This window comes from Siphateles boraxobius, unplaced genomic scaffold (genome assembly GCF_051911475.1).
Source record: "Siphateles boraxobius isolate OS27281-9 unplaced genomic scaffold, OSU_SipBor_1 19, whole genome shotgun sequence".
In the NCBI taxonomy this organism is placed as follows: domain Eukaryota; kingdom Metazoa; phylum Chordata; class Actinopteri; order Cypriniformes; family Leuciscidae; genus Siphateles; species Siphateles boraxobius.
Window position 1 is genome coordinate 9,298,519 of NW_027508799.1, and position 20,617 is coordinate 9,319,135.

The window sequence follows — 20,617 nt, forward strand, 5'->3', positions numbered from 1 at the left end:
ATTATTATGAGCATAAGCATTATTGTTTTTTATACAACTGTGAATAACTTTGAATTGCCTTGTGTACAAATTGTAAATAGTGTGATGAACTTATTAATAAGAAAATAAATAACACTTTCTTGCTGGTATCATGCCATGCTTAAATCATTTTGTTTTTTTTAGCTTTTGTGGCAGAGATTACTAAGAAACACCAAATATAACATAAAGGCGTTTATGACAATTCATAATAATATGATCATCAAACAGATCTAAAACTTAAAATGGTATATCAAATCGTTTTGGTATATCTTTTATAACATAGTTGAGAATCATTTGTTGAAACAAAAAAACACTTGTTTTTGCCTATTCATGTCTTTTTAAATATGTATAACATAGTATTTAAAAAGAGAACATAAATATGTATACTGGTGTATAACATAATATAGTATAACATATATGAAATAAACTTTTTTTTTAAAGGTTTTAGTAAAAATCTTCTTGTGCTCAAAATAATGTAATGAATGACACAAAAAAACAACAACAAAATTAACAACAACAAAAAAATGGTTTAAGGAGGATATAGCTTAATTAGCGGTCGGCTAATTATCTTGACAGTAGTGACATGTTTTTTACTGTATATCATGGTAAAGTTGCAGGTTCACATGTACAGAAGAAAACGTGTGCTATTACACGCTAGCTAGCTTTATTGGCATGTTTAATTGTCTAAAAACAAACACTGTTTATGAATAAATAATGATCGATTATACAGTCGTGAAGAATAGACTTACCTGTTGAAAAGATTGCAAAGATGACGATAATAATAGCGGTCGCCGATTGGTCAAAAGTAAGCCACAGGAGCAGAGCCAGGAGAGAAACGCGATTGGTCAAAAGTAAGCCACAGGAGAGAAAGGCGATTGGTCAAAAGTAAGCCACAGGAGAGAACGCGATTGGTCAAAAGTAAGCCACAGCAGAGAAACACAATTGGCTCACGTGGGCTTACTTTGGGCTTACTTTGGCTCAATCGGTAGGAAGCAGTAGGCGCAAGCGAGAGGTGGCGGGATCGATGCCTGCATTCTCCAGTGCTGTCCATCCTTTTTACGCCCCCCTTCAAGGGGCACTACTTAGATGAGCTCTTGCGGCTCAGTGCTGCCGAAAAAGTTTTTTCGAACAAGGTACTGTACACATTCCTGGCAAAAGCAGGTCCCACCGAGATTTGAACTCGGATCGCTGATTTCAGAGCCCAGAGTGCTAACCATTATACCATGGAACCTTGGCGTGTGTCAACTTTTCCCATGATCAGCAGAGATTTAAGTCATTGAGTCCAGAAGCACGATAGCAAGGAGCAAACGAAGCCTTTGCTTTTTAAGCCCATGTTTCCCCAATTCCGACTCAGTTTGAGAGTGCCAATTTCACCGCCACGTCAGCAGTTGCGCATCACCTCTGTTTTTTCCCTCCCTTCTGCAAAGAACCTAAATATGTTCCACCGAGATTTGAACTCGGATCGCTGGATTCAAAGCCCAGAGTGCTAACCATTACACCATGGAACCAACATAACTTGCAAGCTGGCTGTCTGAGAGGCAGATAGCGATGAGGCTAGGTGGATTCAGGTAGATAGGAGATGGCTTTTGGTCAATTGCCCACTTTGACTAAGAGAGGAAGACGTGATTCCTTTGCCGAACCCCGGGATTGAACCAGGGACCATTAGTTCTTCAGTCTAACGCTCTCCAAACTGAGCTATTTCGGCCAGGTACTTGTGTGGTTTAGCCAGCAGTGATGTCTGGGAGACCGCACGTCATTTTCGAGAAAAGCAGAGCGAAGGTCCCAGAGAGACAATGAGTGGCCCGTACGGGGATCGAACCCGCGACCTTGGCGTTATTAGCACCACGCTCTAACCAACTGAGCTAACCTGCCTCTCTCTGGCTCATTTTATCCCCAATTTCTCAGAAATATCCTGGTGGCCCTAATCAGGCTGAAGAGATTAAAAGCAAAGCCTAATAATGGGCTCGTCCGGGATTTGAAGCTTATTAATAGGATGAAGCTAATAGGATTTGAGCCTATTAGCCCTCTCTCTTCCCAACGGGGTCTCGGTTTCCAGCGTGGAAAGCGAGTCCGCCATTACCGGAAAAGTCCAGGTCTGCTTTCTTTTATAAGCTAACCCATGGACTGGCTTGCCGTAGGTCTCTGTGGCGCAATCGGTCAGCGAGTTCGGCTGTTAACCGAAAGGTTGGTGGTTCGAGCCCACCCAGGGACGAATGGTGCTTTTCGTTGACGTCCTGCCATGCAACCACCAACACAGCTGCAGAATTTAGCACACGTGTGTCCACTAACACATCCGTGTCATTTCGGACGCATGACACAAGTTTCTTGGCCCCTTTTAGTGTTTACAGCTTGGTCAGTTGCTTTGTGTTCAAAGAAGACAGCGGCTGTTGTGAAAGTTTACATCAGCTTATGTTTGCTGTGGCGCGTGGATGGAATGCTCATGTTTTGTTCCCGGTGGTGGAGGCCTGTGTTCCAGAGAGGTCATCGAGCGTTGTACACCATCGAGCATCCGTAATAACTTCCGACATTGATCGAACGTGGATTTTGTTCTCATAAGGAGGGCACGGGTAACTTGTAACCTATCAGGCTCTCAGGCATGAGGTCAATCGATTCGGCATAGGCCTATATGTACTAGCGTTTTTGCTTCCGGTTGGAGGTTGTGTCCCTCCAACTCTTTGTTGTATGGCTCACTTTTGCCTTTTGATATTTGGAGAAGTTTGCCTTCGGTAACCGCTCTCTCACTCGACAGACCGAAACGGAACTTTAGCTCCGGGTTGTGCATATTATTGGCCTGCTCTACTGGGTCAAATTGTATCCCCCAATAACAAATATGGCTCAAACAAACAAAGCACACTCTAAGCCTACCTCTAGGCTTAACCCTGACTTTACCCGCAAGAGGCTATGCCAAGCCTGTGCGAAATGTGAGGCTCCCTTTCACGGGCGCAATTTAGGCAGTTGCCCGGCTAGCTCAGTCGGTGTAGCATGAGACTCTTAATCTCAGGGTCGTGGGTTCGAGGCCACGTTGGGTGCATCTATTAGCCCTCTCTCTTCCCAACGGGGTCTCGGTTTCCAGCGTGGAAAAGGCTAGGTCTGCTTTTTTTTAGAATCAAACCCATGGACTGGCTCGCCGTAGGTCTCTGTGGCGCAATCGGTCAGCGCGTTCGGCTGTTAACCGAAAGGTTGGTGGTTCGAGCCCACCCAGGGACGAATGGTGTTTTTCGTTGACGTCTTGCCATGCCACCACTGGCATGTGGATGCCATACCACCTCTGGAAGGTCAGGCTGTCCTGTCCTGTGTGTGGGAGACAGCTCACAGGCTATGGGGCACACAAGAAAGCCCGTCAGGTTCTGGATGTGGACCAGTACTACCTTATGATCACGGAGGCTCTCTGGTGCAGTGGGTGCAAAACGGCCTTAATTTCCACCAGCAAGGCCATCTTGGACCAGCTGGACTTAGCCCAAAGACTGGAATTTAGGCTGATCCTAACTCGAAAGTGAGTATACTGAGATTACTTAGCTTGTGTAACAAATGTTTGTCATTTAAAACACAATTGAGATGAGCTGGTTTTAATGTTTGTGTCTTTCTGTCTCTCTTTCCCTTTGTTTTATTCAGGTATGCCTGTGACATGCGGGTCATAAGGTTCCTGAGGGAGAGGGCCCTGGGCAACAGCCCCTCTCGCTTAGTGAGGCAGCTGCGGGAGAACCACAGCGAGGAGTGGCTGTGCCGATAACTTGGAGTGGCTTTGCGAATACCTTGGTGCCTGCTCAGACTTCATCTCCCAGCCAAGCCTGCTCCCTGTGAGGTTTCAGGAGCCACCTGAGCCCGAAACTATCCCCTCCCACAGGTGGATGCTGGCTGTTTATGGGTGAGATATCTTGTGCAGGATTGACCACATTAAAGCCAGCATAACGTCCACATATGGCTGCATTCTGAAGATGGACTCAACCAAAAAGGTAACTATTTTTACATTTCAATCAAAAGAATTGAAAATACACCATTAGTAGTAGTACAGTAGTATGTATGTAATGTTCCATATATAAATAATTTAGCATCACTCACTGTCTTTTCTGTGTGATTACAGATCACAAAGAAGCTGTCGGGGTTTGCAAAGGGGACAGCTATGGGGCTAACATCTGTCAGCAATGAGGTGGGCCAGATCCTCATTAGTGTTCTGACAGCTCAGGAGGGTCCAGCCCTGGACCGAATGGCAGCTGACCTCATCCGGAGGTACACTGATGCGGGTGTGGCTCCGCCTCAGCTCCTCTATGTGGACTGCTACTGCTGTCGGGAGGGCACTGGGCAGACCAAGTTCAAGCAGCGATTTGGTGGGTGGCCAGACTTGGTGGTGAAGCTGGACATCTACCATTTCATGCGGCGACTGGCAGCTGGGTGCACTAAAGATGCACATCCTCTTTACCCCATTTTCATGGCACGCATGTCTTGCTGCATTTTTGAATGGGACAGTGGGGATGTGTCTCTGCTGAGGCAGGCCAAGAGGGAGCAGCTGAAACATGAAGGTGTCCCTGGTATCACCGACACTATGGTGGACCAACGGATCACCAAGGATGAATTGGCCCTGCACTGCCGAAGGCGGACAAGAGGAGAGCAGCAACACCTTCTTGGTGTCCCTCTCTTGGACCAGGAGAGGATGCAGCACATCTGGCAAGTCCAGATGAGGCACGTAAAGTGCATTCAGGATGAACCAGGTGTGCTGCTCTACACACAGACTGGCACCACCACCAAAGATGGTATTGTGCTGCCAAAATACAGATGCGCAAGGGGCTCCACATCACTGGAGTCCTTTCATCTACACTTGAACAGGTTCATTCAAGGTCAGTATAAATCATTATTCATCAGAAATATTAAGGGTGACTCAATGAATGTCTTTCAAATAGCATAGCACAAAAAAAGTAATGTAACGTTATTGATCTTATCTAAAGGAACAAGCGCCAACAGCTTAAATTTCCAGCTGTACCTCCTGGAAGGCTTGAACAGGTGGAATCAGGACCGTAAAATGGCATCTCTGGCAGGCACACCTCCGTCCCTGTTAAGCTACTCCGGGGGACCTGGTGCACTGTGTCAACACCCACAGTGTTAAGGTACTTGGGAGACAGCTTGTACCGTCTTTTCAGACACCATCTGTCTATACTGGTGAGTTTCAGCTTTAAATTGCTTTTTAGATTAAATAAAAATAGAATATTTATATTATTTTTCTGAAAACTGATTTCCCTCTACTGTGTTCTCCTGTCTATCCCAGGTGAACTCATAGGTATAGATTACCTGTACCGTCAAACAGGGCAGGCCATGCAGGACGTGGATCCTGACTCTGAGGTGACAGAACAGATGTTGGAGGATGTGGGCACGGAGGAGGAGTTGGAGGATGAGGGATTCGGAGATGTCAGTTTGGACCTTAACCTGGATCCCACTATTGAGGTGCTGGACCTGTCCCCTGGCTCATCACCCACCACAATCAGCGTAGCCAGCAATCCTTCCTCTGTCCAGACTGGGTCTGCTAACAACACCACAGCAGCACCTAATCAACAACTGGTAACTATTCTTAATAATAAAAGTACAAGTAGTATTATTTGTATAGCACTATTAACTTTATTTGTATAGCACAATGAAAAGAAAAATAGAAACAAACTAAATACCATTAATACAATCTAAAGAGTAAATAGATTAATAAAAAAGCAAAGTAAAAAAGATAAATTAAATTCCATAAACATGTTTTTTTCCCCCTTTTTTCAGTCTTACAACTGGATGACCAGGGTGCCCTCTGGTCCATCCTCTGCCACAACCACCTACGCCGCCTCTGGTCCATCTGCCATGACTGGTCCATACTCCCCGACCACCCACGCCGCCTCTGGTCCATCCACCATGACCACCCACAGCGCCTCTGGTCCATCCACCATGACCACTCAGGGCGCCTCTGGTCCATCCTCCACGACCGCCTACGCCGCCTCTGGTCCATCCACCATGACCACCCACAGCACCTCTGGTCCATCCACCATGACCACTCACAGCGCCCCTGGTCCATCCTCCACGACCACCTACGCCGCCTCTGGTCCATCTGCCATGACTGGTCCATCCTCCACGACCACCCACGCCGCCTCTGGTCCATCCACCATGACCACCCACAGCGCCTCTAGTCCATCCACCTTGACCACTCACAGCGCCTCTGGTCCATCCTCCACGACCATCTACGCCGCCTCTGGTCCATCTGCCATGACTGGTCCATCCTCCACGACCACCTACGCCGCCTCTGGTCCATCCACCATGACCACCCACAGCGCCTCTGGTCCATCCACCATGACCACTCACAGCGCCTCTGGTCCATCCTCCACGACCACCTACGCCGCCTCTGGTCCATCTGCCATGACTGGTCCATCCTCCACGACCACCCACGCCGCCTCTGGTCCATCCACCATGACCACCCTCGCCGCCTCTGGTCCATCCACCATGACCACCCACAGCGCCTCTGGTCCATCCACCATGACCACCCGCAGCGCCTCTGGTCCATCCGCCACAACCACCCACACCGCCTCTAGTCCATCCAACATGACCACCCACGCCGCCTCTGGTCCATCTGCCCTGACCACCCACACCGCCTCTGGTCCATCTGCCATGACCACCTACCTCTCCATCCTTTCTCTCCCGACCACTCTCACTGTCTCTGTTGGTGCAGCCACTGCTCCTCCAGCAGTGCAACCAGTGCCTGAGCAACCGCTGGTAAGACTTTTTGTGACAAGTACATTGTGATGGTTGTGTTGTTCTTCTGCTTGTGATATTGTATCTTTTTAACATTGATTTACTCTTATATTTTACCAGGCTGTGGATGAGCGCAGTGTACCAAGGATAGAGAGAGTGGACAACCTGGCAGGCTACTTGGTGGGGCTTAGGGTGGAAACTGGGCAAACTCTGAGCCACCAGCAGGCCAGTACCATTATTGCCCTATGGCAAAGCCTGCTTCCGTATGACCAGCAGAGAGTGGCGTACGCTGCCCGGCACCAGGTGCGTCTTACAACAGGACGCTCCAGGTGCTCAAAAACCAAGCCTAAATTCACGCCTGGTGTGGACAGCATGACCCGTTGCGTCCTTGGGTCAACAGGATCCCCTGCTCAGTGGCCAGACTGTTGCCGCCTGGTAGAGTCTATCTTTGTTAAACTGTGTGATATTCACAGGAGCCCAAAAAAATTGGGAAATCATGCCGTAACAAGATGGACTCTAATTCTGAGGGACTAGAAGCCTGTGCGAAATGTAAGGCTCCCTTTCACGGGCGCAATTTAGGCACGGATAAAGACCACAGCCAGCCCGAAGCAGTTCACCAAAGTTGCCCGGCTAGCTCAGTCGGTAGAGCATGAGACTCTTAATCTCAGGGTCGTGGGTTCGAGCCCCACGTTGGGCGCATCTATTAGCCCTATCTCTTCCCAACGGGGTCTCGGTTTCCAGCGTGGAAAGCAGGTCCGCCATTGCCGGAAAGTCCAGGTCTGCTTTCTTTGATAAGCTAACCCATGGACTGGCTAGCCGTAGGTCTCTGTGGCGCAATCGGTCAGCGCGTTCGGCTGTTAACCGAAAGGTTGGTGGTTCGAGCCCACCCAGGGACGAATGGTGTTTTTCGTTGTTGTCCTGCCATGCCACAACCAACACAGCTGCAGAATTTAGCACATGTGTGTCAACTAACACATCCGTGTCATTTCGGACGCATGACACGACGTTTCTTGGCCCCTTTTAGCGTTTACAGCTTGGTCAGTTGCTTTTTGTTCAAAGAAGACAGCGGGTGTTGTGAAAGTTTACATCAGCTTATGTTTGCTGTGGCGCGTGGATGGAATGCTCATGTTTTGTTCCGGGTGGTGGAGGTCTGTGTTCCAGAGAGGTCCTGCTCAAAACTCCTTTTAAAACACCATCGAGCATCCGTAATAACTTCCGACATTGATCGAACGTGGATTTTGTTCTCATAAGGCTCTCAGGCATGAGGTCAATCGATTCGGCAAAGGCCTATATGTACCAGCATTTTTGCCTCCGGTTGGAGGTTGTGTCCCTCCAACTCTTTGTTGTATGACTCACTTTTGCCTTTGGATATTTGGGGAAGTTTGCCTTCGGTAACCGCTCTCTCACTCGACAGACCGAAACGGAACTTTAGCTCCGGGTTGTGCATATTATTGGCCTGCTCTACTGGGTCAAATTGTATCCCCCAACAACAGATATGGCTCAAACAAACAAAGTACACTCTAAGCCTACCTCTAGGCTTAACCCGGACTTTACCCACAAGAGGCTATGCAAAGCCTGTGCGAAATGTGAGGCTACCTTTCACGGGCGCAATTTAGGCACGGATAAAGACCGGGACCAGCCCGAAGCAATTCACCGCAGTTGCCCGGCTAGCTATGTCGGTAGAGCATGAGACTCTTAATCTCAGGGTCGTGGGTTCGAGCCCCACGTTGGGCGCATCTATTAGCCCTCTCTCTACCCAAAGAGGTCTCGGTTTCCAGTGTGGAAAGCGAGTCAGCCATTACCGGAAAAGTCCATGTCTGCTTTTTTTTTTATAAGTTAACCCATGTTAACTTATAATGTGCCAATTTCACCGCCACATCAGCAGTTGCGCATCACCTCTGTTTTTTACCTCCCTTCCGCAAAGAACCTAAAAAGGTTCCACCGAGATTTTAACTCGGATCGCTGGATTCAAAGCCTAGAGTGCTAACCATTAAAACATGGAAACAACACACCCTGCTGGCTGGCTGTCTGAGAGGCAAATAGCGATGAGGCTAGGTGGAATCAGGTGGACAGGAGGTGGCGTTTGGTCAATGGACCGCCTCGACTAAAAGAGACGGACATGGTTCCTCTGCCGAAACGGAACCAGGAACCTTTAGATCTTCAGTCTAACGCTCTCCCAACTGAGCTATTTCAGGCAGGTCTTCTTGTGGTTTAGCCAGCAGCGATGTCTGGGAGACCTCCCGTCATTTTCGAGAAGAGCAGAGCGAAAGTCCCAGAGAGAAAATGAGTGGCCCGTACGGGGATCGAACCCGTGGCCTTGGCGTTATTAGCAACACGCTCTAACCAACAGCTAACCGGCCTCTCTCTGTCACATTTTTTCCCAAATTTCTCAGAAATATCCTGGTTGCCCTAATCAGGCTGAAGAGATTAAAAGCAAAGCCTAACAATGGGCTCGTCCGGGATTTGAACCCATGGACCTCTCGCACCCTAAGCGAGAATCATACCCCGATAGCAAGGAGCAAATGAAACCTTTGCTTTTTAAGCCCAAATTTCCTCAATTCCGACTCGGTTTGAGAGTGCCAATTTCACAGCCACATCAGCAGTTGCGCATCACGTCTGTTTTTTGCCTCCATTCCAGAAAGAACCTAAAAAGGTTCCACCGAGATTTTAACTCGGATCGCTGGATTTAAAGCCTAGAGTGCTAACCATTACACTATGGAACCAACACACCCTGCTGGCTGGCTGTCTGAGAGGCAGATAGCGATGAGGCCAGGTGAAATCAGGTAGACAGAAGCTGGCGTTTGGTCAATGGACCGCCTCGACTAAAAGAGGCGGACGTGGTTCCTCTGCCGAAACCCGGGATTGAACCAGGGACCTTTAGATCTTCAGTCTAACGCTCTCCTAACTGAGCTATTTCGGCCAGGTCATCATGTTGTTTAGCCAGCAGGGATGTCTGGGAGACCGCCCGTCCTTTTCGAGAAGAGCAGAGCGAAGGTCCCAGAGAGAAAATGAGTGGAACTTATGAGGATCGAAACCGCGACCTTGACCTAGCACCACGCTCTAACCAACTGAGCTAACCGGCCTCTCTCTGTCACATTTTATCCCCAGTTTCTCAGAAATATCCGGGTTGCCCTAATCAGGCTGAAGAGATTAAAAGCAAAGCCTGATAATGGGGTCGCCCGTGATTTGAACCCGGGAGCTCTCGCACCCTAAGCGAGAATCATACCCCTAGACCAGGGGTTGGCAACCTAAGGCACACGTGCCAACACTGGCACGCGGAGGGTTAATCGCTGGCACGCAAGCAAGCGCGAGAGGGGTGTATGTATTTCATTCAGATAAAGTAGCCTACCTCCCACATATACAGATCTACTTATTGATGTAATACTTCCTTGTAGTAACAGCTTGTTTTATTAACTTAAGTTAGGAGTTATTAATATTATTAAAGTGTGAGTATTAAACTGCACAAGTCAATGAAAGCGTGCAGCTCTAACAAACCATTGGTCAGAGTGGTCGCGCTGACCACTGTGCATCAGCGCAAACAAGTTATCCAACTGACACCTTAAAGCTCGTTCCGCTGTAAATAGTTAATGCTATAAATTTCAACCAAGTGTAAAGAGTCCTTATTAAACATTCCATACATATTAAAATGACTGCGATGCATGTGGAAACTCCGTTCATGCGTACCTGATCACTTCATGTTTTTTCTCTGATTAGAAAGCTATCCAATCGTGAGACAAATGCCCTCTGATTGAGAGCACACTTTTACATATTCCAGATGAAAATGAACAAAATGCATACATGCATTATATATGCTTGTTGAAGTCACAAATGTAAATTTTACTCCTCCCACATTGGTAAAAAAAAAAACCATGCGAGTGTTATAACGGCTCCCGGTTTATAGATATGACAGCGCTGCTGCAACACGCATCTCTTCAGCAAGCCGACGTGCAAACTGCGCAAATGAAACTGAAAGTTTAGCTTACATTCTGAAGCTCAACACACAGTTGTCTTCATTAAAAGTAGTGAGATGCAGTTATGTTGCCAAGTGGAAGTGTAACACTTTTAACAAAACTGAAAGAAGTCAGTAAAAACACGAATGACCAGGTCCAATCTGTTCTTCAAAGTCTAATTTAGGCCTGAAAACAAAGATGACAAATCTAAAACAAATTTCATGAGAAACATTTTAATTTCTGTACCATTTCTGTGTTAGCCATTATGAATATTTAAAATATGTTTATGTTTATTTAAACATGGGGGGAGGGGGGGTTATGGCACACTGATGAACTCGGAAACTTAAAAATGGCACTTTATGACAAATAGGTTGCCGACCCCTGCCCTAGACCAACGAGGCGAAACATATGTCCTCCCCGCTGCTGCCGGGCCGCAAACATTTCCGCTTGCATGACTTAAAGCGCAATATTTTAATTAAATCTACAATTAAAAGGTAGCCAGTGCAAAGTTGCCAGCACAGAGGAAATGCGGCCTCTTTTGTTTGTGGTCATTGGAAATCACGCTGCAGCACCTGCACACGTGCTAGGGATCGCGCCTGGCCTTTGTCTTCGAGAGCGATGGACACCTTCTCTCCATCATCGAGGGGAATTAGCTCAAATCGTAGAGCGCTACCAAAAGCAGGTCCCACCGAGATTTGAACTCGGATCGCTGGATTCAGAGCCCAGAGTGCTAACCATTACACCATGGAACCTTGGCATGTGTCAACTTTTCCCATGAGCACCAGAGAGTTAAGTCATTCAGTCCAGAAGCGAGATAGCAAGGAGCAAATGAAGCCTTTGCTTTTTAAGCCCATGTTTCCCCAATTCCAGTGCATTCTCCAGTGCTGTTCATCCTTTTTGCGCCCCCCTTCAAGGGGCACTCCCTAGATGAGCTCTTGCGGCTCAGTGCTGCCGAAAAGGTTTTTTCGAACGAGGTACTGCACACATTCCTGGCAAAAGCAGGTCCCACCGAGATTTGAACTCGGATCGCTAGATTCAGAGCCCAGAGTGCTAACCATTACACCATGTTTCCCCAATTCCGACTAGGTTTGAGAGTGCCAATTTCACCACCTTGTCAGCAGTTGCGCATCACCTCTGTTTTTCCCTCCCTTCCGCAAAGAAACTAAAAAGGTTCCGGACGTGGTAACTGTAGTAAACAAAGCGGCGATACCAGCTCACTTTTTTCCTTATCAGTGCAAAAGAGACTCAAATTACTCTGTTGATTTTGATCTTACATATAAGTGCTGTACATCATTACATCCTGTTAAGTGTCTATTTTTTGTGGGTACTCACAATAAAAACAAAGTGTTGTGCTTTTCGTCAAATAAAGAAAAATAAACATGATGCGCGTTTTACCTTCTCTCGTCACTGAGGATCATTCTGAAACGCGTCCGAAAAATGAACTGTAACTCCTAGTCACAGTTTATTCCGCTTGCATGTCTTAAAGTGCAATATTTTAATTAAATCTACAATTAAAAAGTAGCCAGGGCTAAGTTGCCAGCACAGAGGAAATGCGGCCTCTTTTGTTTGTGGTAATTGGAAATCACGCTGCAGCACATGCACACGTGCTAGGGATCGCGCCTCGCCTTTGTCTTCGAGAGCGATGGATACCTTCTCTCCATCATCGAGGGGAATTAGCTCAAATGGTAGAGCGCTACCAAAAGCAGGTCCCACCGAGATTTGAACTCGGATCGCTGGATTCAGAGCCCAGAGTGCTTCTTATGCTGTCCATCGATTTCGAAGATGACATCACTTCTAGGATGCATTATTGGAGTGTTGGTGCAACCGCTGCTGACGGCGGTGCCATTGAAGGTGACTGTGAAGCCCAATCAGAGAGCCACATGTCCTACTGCAGTAATGACAAGTGAATGCTGATTCTGGGTGTGGATATAGTTGTGGCTGTGCGCGTTTAAGTCTGCGCTGATGTAGCTCGGTTCTATGTTGGGCACGCTTTAATTCGATCTGTTGGGCCCCCAGATCACATGCAGAACTCCATGCCTGATGGTTGGCAGCTTTTGTTTCCAGAACTCCAGGGCTGATGCCACAGCTTTTCAGGGTCTCCTTGAGATGATCCTTGTATCGACGCTTCTGACCCCCAGGTCTCCTGTTGGCTGCATGTATCTGTCCATAGAGGACTTGCCGGGGAAGGCGGTGGGAGGGCATGCGGATAACGTGTCCGATCCATCGCAGTTGCCGCTTAGCAAGGATTGCTTACATGCAGCTGGAGTTGGTGCGCTGGAGGATGTCCGTGTGGGAGATTTTGTCTTTCCATGTGACACCTAGTATACTCTGCAAACATCTGATATGAAAACCCTCAAGACACCGAATATGCCTGCGGTAGGGAGTCCATGCTTCTGCACCAAACAGTAGGGTGGAAACGCAGACTGCCTGGTAAACGGCCGCTTTGGTGAAAGTACGGAGATCTTTATTACCAAAGACTCGAGCTCGAAGTCTGCCAAAGGCAGAGGAGGCGAGATTAAAGCGTGCCTGGATCTCGCTGTCTATGAAGCATGTGGGTGTTAAAATGCTTCCAAGGTAGCTGAAGTGCTGAACAACCTTTACTGGTGAACCATGAATATAGAATTCAGGGGGTGTGGGGGTAGGGACCATGGTCTGTACAATGATCTCTGTCTTTTGAATGTTAACTTGTAGGCCACAAGCTAGACTGCGCATACAACATCCAGTGTGTGCTGCATTGTGGTAGGGCTGTGGACTTGGAGGGCACAGTCATCGGCATATTGCAGTTCATGAATTGTGAGAGTAGTGCACTTGGTGATGGCTTGCAGGCGGCGAAGGTCAAAGAGGTTCCTGTCCAGACGAAACTGCAGGCAAACACCCTCATCGGGGCTGAGGGAATTGCGGGAGAGGAGGGTGACTGCTGCCAGGAAGAGGTTGAAGATCACTGGCGCCAGTACACACCCCTGTTTCACTCCTACCTGCACAGGAAAGGAGGGAGATTGAGATGTACCCACAGTCACACAAGCCTGCATGCCAAAATGAAACTGTTGTAGAATGTACAGAAATCTTGGTGGCACCCCAAACTTCTCCAGAATGACCCAGAGGACTTGACGGTCAATGGTGTCAAAAGCTTTTGCAAGGTCGATGAAGGCAATGAACAGGTCTTTTTTCTGTTCTCTGGCCTTCTCTTGCATTTGGCGCAGGACAAAGATCATGTCGGAGGTGGAGCGATCCTTCCTGAAGCCGCACTGTGACTCAGGAAGGATCCTTTCTGTGATGCTCTTGGTAAGACAGGACAGCATGACCCTCGTTAAAACTTTCCCTGCCACAGAGAGCAGGGATATGCCACGACTGTTACCACAGATGGACTTGTCACCTTTTTTCTTGTGAATGGTAACAATGTGTGAGTCTTTCCAGTGACAGTGGGGTCGGTCAGATTTTTTTGATTGACAAGGGTGTTAAAATGCTCAGCCCAACGCACAAGAATTTTTTGTTTGTCCTTATGCAGAATTGTACCATCTGCAGATCTGATAGGGGTGATTCTACATTTTTGGGGTCCATATAGTGATTTTATTGCATCGTAGAAGGCTTGAGAGTTGTTGGTGTCCGCATATCCTTGGATTTCATGGGCTTTCCTAAGCCACCAATCATTCTCCATTATGCGAAGCAGGCGTTGCACCTCAGCAGGGATATTACTCCAGTGTGAGTGCAAAGAGGGAGATTGTGGATTGAAGAGGTGAGCAGTGAAGGCTTTACGCTTCTCCTCCAGAAGGACCAATATTTCGGGGCAGCTATCGTCAAACCAGTCATGGTGACGCTTAGAAGTGAAACCAATTGTGTCAGTAGCGGCTTGTTGTATGGCTGAGCTAAAATTAGCCCATACGCTTTCCGCTGTATTGTGTAGGGGATGAATGAAAACAGAGGAAAGGTTATTAGCCAAGCAGCGACGGTACGTAGCAATGACATCAGGGGATTTTAGGGATCGGAAGTTGAGCCGCCTTGAGGGTTGATGCCTAGTGTGTTGGGGTCGGACCTTTAGGTGTATCTTGGATCTGATCAGCCGATGATCTGTCCAGCACTCCACACCACGCATTGCTCGGGTAATGGAGATTTCATGTAGATCTTGTTGCCGGGTAATTATGTAGTCGAGTAGGTGCCAGTGTTTGGATCTGGGGTGCATCCATGATGCTTTATATTTGTTTTTCATTTGGGAAATTGAGTTGGTTATGACCAGTTTGTGCTCAGAGCAGAGGGAAAGTAGTCGCAGACCATTCCTGTTTATGTTGCCTAATCCATGTTTCCCAATTACCCCAGACCAGAGCATGTTGTTGGAGCCTACTCTGGCATTGAAGTCTCCCATAAGCACAAGTTTATCAGTGTGAGGAACTTTAAGGAGAGCTGCGTCAAGAGACTCGTAGAAGACGTCTTTGATGCTTTCTTCAGCATCCAGAGTTGGCGCATAAGCACTTAGCAATGTTGCATAGCGAACCTTTGCAAGAGGAATGCGCCAAGTCATCAGTCGCTTACTGATTCCCACAGGAGACTCTGGAATGTTCAGGAGCAGTCTGCTCTTGATAGCAAAACCTACTCCATGTAGACGGCGGGTATCTTCTGGAAGACCCTTCCAGAAGAAGGTGTATCCTTGCCCGACTTCTATTAGGGAGTCCTCTCCTGCGAGCCGGGTCTCACTCAAAGCTGCAATGTCAATATTGTACTTTTTAAGCTCGCCAGGGCAGTGTGTCTGCGGGGTCTGTCAGTTCTAATCTTCACATCAAGAAGTTTTTGTACGTTCCATGTAGCCAGGTTTAGTAGTTTAGAACTATATTTATATTTTCGACCGCGTAATGGGATGCCTTGTCGACTGCGGTGGGCCGCCCAGGAGTGTAGGGAACAGGCAATGTTTGGGTCACCTTTTCTAGACCCTCCCCTCGGCAGGGGGTGAGCAGTGCGGACCCTAAAGAGGGCTGCTCAGTCGCACAAGAAGCTGCCGAAGGTGGACGCTGTTCCAACCCGTCCTCGCAGCGACCATCACATTTGTGCCGCCTCCGTGCAGGGCTCAGGCTAGAGGCTGCCAGTCTGATCCAAGACCTGCTCCCGTCGCATTTGCCCTGTCGCCGAAGGAGTTGTACGGTGAAGTGACAGCATGCGCAAAGAATGGATTTAATGTGAAGAGACGGGTGCGCAGACCCTATCTCCACAGCTTCACTCCAAAATCCATTTTCCAGTGGCAGGAGATGAACTCTAGACAACCGGATGGACGGTGGAATTGCAGGGGGCTGCCAGGTCTCTGTCCTTTGTTGAGCCTGCCTCTCGCGTGTCCCCAATGCGGCCTTGTCTTGAGGAGATGAAATGCTCACGGAAGACAACCCACAGGGCAGTGGGGGCAGCAGTCTTAGATGATGGCGGACTGAACTCGCCATGTCGAGGAGTATCATTGGCATAAATGGAGTTTTAACAGCGGATCTAGTGATGCCACTCGACTAGTCCCTCCATACCTGATAGACCTCCGCTGTTGGTCCACGGCTACTTATTCGACTGGGGACCATCACACGTAGCCCCCAGCTTATTTCGTAGCTTACCTTCATATCTGAAGGGTTGTCCATTATCCGCCACCTATGGACGTGGTTGGTAGCAGTCAGCTCTGCCCCAACGTGCTAACCATTACACCATGGAACCTTGGCATGTGTCAACTTTTCCCATGAGCAGCAGAGAGTTAAGTCATTCAGTCCAGAAGCTCGATAGCAATGAGCAAATGAAGCCTTTGCTTTTTAAGCCCATGTTTCCCCAATTCCGACTCGGTTTGAGAGTGCCAATTTCACCGCCATGTCAGCAGTTGCGCATCACCTCTGTTTTTCCCCTCCCTTCCGCAAAGAACCTAAAAAGGTTCCACCGAGATTTTAACTCGGATGGCTGCATTCAAAGCCTAGAGTGCTAACCATTACACCATGGAACCAACACACCCTGCTGGCTGGCTGTCTGAGAGGCGGATAGCGATGAGGCTAGGTGGAATCAGGTAGACAGGAGCTAGCGTTTGGTCAATGGACCGCCTCGCCTAAAAGAGGCGGACGTGGTTCCTCTGCCGAAACCCGGGATTGAACCAGGGACCTTTAGATCTTCAGTCTAACGCTCTCCCAACTGAGCTATTTCGGCCTGGTCCTCGTGTGGTTTAGCCAGCAGGCATGTCTGGGAGACCTCCCGTCATTTTCGAGAAGAGCAGAGTCGAAGGTCCCAGAGAGAAAATTAGTGGCCCGTACGGGGATCGAACCCGCGACCTTGGCGTTGTTAGCACCACGCTTTTTTATTTTTTATTTTTTATTAAGAAATTTCAATCAATAAAATACAATAAAAATAAATACAATAAAAACTACATATTTTCTTCTACATACATCTCTACATCACATATCTTCCATTTAAATACACATTTAAAAAAAAAAACTCCTTCACTTCCGGGCAGCTTCCAAATTAAATCTTCTAAAACACAACAAACTTTTGGGGTAAAAACATCATAAAAAGCATGAACAATATTTTCACCTTTAAAATACAAATACAGTCTTTCAATATATAATTCAGTTTTCCTTTTAAACACAGTCCAAACATCCAACACAATTTTTCTTTTTTAGCCACAGTTCTTCTCTCCCATATTGCACTTTTCATTAACATTACACACAGAGTTATAAAACTTTTGTTTTCACACTTATTTTCCCAACCAAACATCACAACTCTATTCCATTACATTACATTTTCATCCCACTCCTCAGTCAACTCTTTAATTAAACATTTACATTTCTTTAAAAATTCCTCCAGTTCTTTACAATATAAAAACATATGTAAAATCCACTCTTCCTTTTCTTGGCATACTTTACACAAAGCGTTTTGTTCCATTCCTAGTTTATTTGAAACAGCCTCAGTAAAAACCACTTTAAGCCTTATAAAATATTTCAAACATCCCAATTTTGTTTCCACATATCTCCCCCCCATGTTTCTCCATATACACTCTTTTTTTAGATCTTTACATTTCTGCACCCAGTATCCATTAACAATTGGTTCTTTAAAAACACCATCTCTAAAAAAAACATAAAGCATCTTCACCGTACATGTTTTAAAACCATACAATTTTTCTCTCAACTTCACATACACTTCCTTTCCATTTGTCCCCTCTTCCATACTTTCAATCCTTTTTATCCAGTCTTTAGGTATTGCCTTTTTGATTATTTAATATTTATTAATTATCTCTTGTCTGCTAAAATCCTCCTTTGCCTCCTCCATTATGTCCACAATATACTGCACTGGTAAAAATCCATCTTTAAATTCATATAAAACATCTCTTACTCTTGTGATTCCCAGCTCCCACCAGTTCTTAAAAAATATCTCCTTTCCTTGATTTAAAATGCCATTGTTTAATAATAAAGGCTGATTTAAAATGTTCTCTCTACCTCTTAGGTTAAAATGTACATTAGTTAAAAATTTACCCCAGGCGCTCATCAATTCTTTGTAAAAATCCGGCAACTCCTCTGTCATCCATTTCTTTACTCTCATCCACAGTACATTATCTCCAAGTGTAAAATTCCCACATTTACTTAAAAAATATTCCATCGTCTTTTTCCATGCTGTTTTGTTCTCTTCATTCAAGTACTTTTGTATTATTTTTACTCTTAAACTATTCTTTCTTTGTTCAAAAACCATTAAGCCCAAACCTCCCTTCCCCACTTCTCCTATTAATGTGTTGTACGCAATTCTTGCTGGCTTCCCTTCCCATAAAAAATCTAAAAAACATTTTTTCAGCCTTTTTTCTGCCCACAATGGCATGGATGACACATATAAAACATACCATAATTTAGAAAACATTAAAACATTCAGAATTAAAACCTTCCCTTTCAAAGTTAAAGTTCTCAGTTTCCAAAAGTTCATCCTCCTTTCAATACCCCCTAATAATTCCTCCCACATTGTTTCTCCTACCTTCTTTTCATATATTCCCATTAAAACCCCTAAAATCTTCATTTCTTTTGTTTCCTTAAAAGCAAAACTATTTGTTAAATCTTCTGCCCCTCCAAATCTCATATACACTGTTTTTCTGCATTTACTTTTGCTCCTGATCCCTTACAAAACACTTCTACGATTCTCATTGCTTTTTTAACACTCTCTAGATCCTTTACTATCACTGTAGTATCATCCGCATTTTGAAAAATTTTGTTTTCTTCTCCCTCGATGCCTATTCCATTAATTCCCTCTTCTTGTTTTGTGGCCAGGCCTAGTGGTTCAGAAACTAACAAATATAAAAGAGCTGAAAGTGGACATCCTTGCCTTATGGATCTAGTAACTTTAAAACACTGTGTTAAAAAGCCATTACATTTAATTTTTGTTATTGCTCCTTTGTATAAAATTCTTATCCATTTAATAAAATTCCCTCCAAAACAAAAACTTTTTAAAATATCAAATAAAAATTCGTGTTCTACTCTGTCAAACGCGTTCTCAAAATCCAAACTAATTATGTACCCTTTTTTGTTCTTTTCATGCATGTATCTTATTGTATCTTTTATACTTAATGTTGTGTCTGCTATGTCTCTACCTTTCACTCCGTACGCTTGGTTGGTTTTAATTATACTCGGCATTACTTCCTTCAATCTGTTGGCTAAAATTTTCGATAAAATCTTTAAGTCTGTATTCAACATTGTAATTGGTCTGTATTTCTTCAAATCTATCTTCTCTCCTTTTCGCTTGTATATCAATTTTATTAAACCCATTCTCATTCTTTCATTCAGTTCTCCTTTCTTAAAAATATCTACATATACTTATTTTAAAATGCTAGTTAAAAAATCTTTTAAAACTATATAAAATTCACTCCCCAAACCATCTATACCCGGACTTTTCTTTTTGTTTAATTCACTTATTGCTCTTTTTATCTCTTCGTCTCTTATATCTTCATCACACTCTTTTTTGTCTAGTTCTCCAATGGTTGTTTTTATTTGTTTCAGTAACTGCAGTTTCTCTTCTTCTTTCACTCCCTCTGCACTAAACAAATTCTCATAGTATGCTTTTATTTCCTTTAGTATTTCCTCGTTTGTTTCCACAACCACTCCATTATTTCCTCTAATTTCTTTTATCATTTTCGCTTTCCCTCTACTTTTTTTCTAGATGGAAGAAGAACTTTGTACATTTTTCGCCCTCCACCTAATATTTTGCCTTACTTCTTAGTCTTGCTCCTTCATATTTCTCCTCCTCCATTTCTTTCAAATTACCCTCTAAATCTTTTATTTTTTGTATATCTTTCCCAATTTCATTTAATTCTTTTTTCAATTTTTCTCTTATTTCTCTCTCCGTATTTCTCTTACTTTTCTGTATTAACTTGCAGTACTTCATAGTACATTTTTTAACTAAATATTTTGTATTTTCCCACCATATTCTTTTATCCTCAATATACATTTTGTTCTCCTTTTCAGTTTCAATAATCTCTTTAACATGTAAAATATAATCTTCATTCTTTAAAATCTCTGTGTTTAAAACCCATACTCCCGGCCCTCTTTTAATAGAACTCCAGTCTATTTGCATAAAAATTGGTTTATGATCGCTTAGACTTGTTTCTTCATATTTAATACTACTGATAAAATCCTCAACGTTCCTTGTACATAATATAAAATCAATTCTTGTTTTGCACATAAAATTCCCCACTAATTGTCTTCTTGAATATTCTCTCGTTTTTTCATTTCTTTCTCTCCATACATCGATCATATTATTCTCTTCCATTAATAGCTTCAACTCTTTTCTTCCTTTGTCACTTTTAAAAAACATTCCCTCACCCATTTCTAATTTGCTAAAAACGTTATTAAAATCACCCATCATTATAACTTCTTTATATTTCTTTAAAAATTCTCTAAACACTAAAAAACTCTTTCTTTTCATTCTCTTCCGTTGGCGCATGAACGTTAACCACAACTACTACTTTCCCC

At 45.1% G+C, this 20,617-nt stretch overlaps 10 non-coding genes across 10 annotated transcripts; 5 read left to right on the top strand and 5 right to left on the bottom strand.

Annotated features, from left to right (window-relative positions):
* Positions 1-1,454: 1,454 nt before the first annotated feature.
* Positions 1,455-1,526, bottom strand: trnaq-uug (transfer RNA glutamine (anticodon UUG)). The gene has a single exon. It is a non-coding gene; the product is annotated as a tRNA-Gln (tRNA).
* Positions 1,527-1,816: 290 nt separating this feature from the next.
* On the bottom strand, positions 1,817-1,890 carry trnai-aau (transfer RNA isoleucine (anticodon AAU)). Its single transcript has one exon. It is a non-coding gene; the product is annotated as a tRNA-Ile (tRNA).
* Positions 1,891-2,156: 266 nt separating this feature from the next.
* trnan-guu (transfer RNA asparagine (anticodon GUU)) lies at positions 2,157-2,230 on the top strand. Its single transcript has one exon. It is a non-coding gene; the product is annotated as a tRNA-Asn (tRNA).
* Positions 2,231-3,151: 921 nt separating this feature from the next.
* On the top strand, positions 3,152-3,225 carry trnan-guu (transfer RNA asparagine (anticodon GUU)). The gene has a single exon. It is a non-coding gene; the product is annotated as a tRNA-Asn (tRNA).
* Positions 3,226-7,350: 4,125 nt separating this feature from the next.
* On the top strand, positions 7,351-7,423 carry trnak-cuu (transfer RNA lysine (anticodon CUU)). Its single transcript has one exon. It is a non-coding gene; the product is annotated as a tRNA-Lys (tRNA).
* Positions 7,424-7,548: 125 nt separating this feature from the next.
* Positions 7,549-7,622, top strand: trnan-guu (transfer RNA asparagine (anticodon GUU)). Its single transcript has one exon. It is a non-coding gene; the product is annotated as a tRNA-Asn (tRNA).
* A 765-nt stretch (positions 7,623-8,387) lies between these two features.
* On the top strand, positions 8,388-8,460 carry trnak-cuu (transfer RNA lysine (anticodon CUU)). The gene has a single exon. It is a non-coding gene; the product is annotated as a tRNA-Lys (tRNA).
* Positions 8,461-9,573: 1,113 nt separating this feature from the next.
* trnaf-gaa (transfer RNA phenylalanine (anticodon GAA)) lies at positions 9,574-9,646 on the bottom strand. Its single transcript has one exon. It is a non-coding gene; the product is annotated as a tRNA-Phe (tRNA).
* A 1,710-nt stretch (positions 9,647-11,356) lies between these two features.
* trnaq-cug (transfer RNA glutamine (anticodon CUG)) lies at positions 11,357-11,428 on the bottom strand. Its single transcript has one exon. It is a non-coding gene; the product is annotated as a tRNA-Gln (tRNA).
* A 5,322-nt stretch (positions 11,429-16,750) lies between these two features.
* trnaf-gaa (transfer RNA phenylalanine (anticodon GAA)) lies at positions 16,751-16,823 on the bottom strand. The gene has a single exon. It is a non-coding gene; the product is annotated as a tRNA-Phe (tRNA).
* Between the last annotated feature and the right edge of the window lie 3,794 nt (positions 16,824-20,617).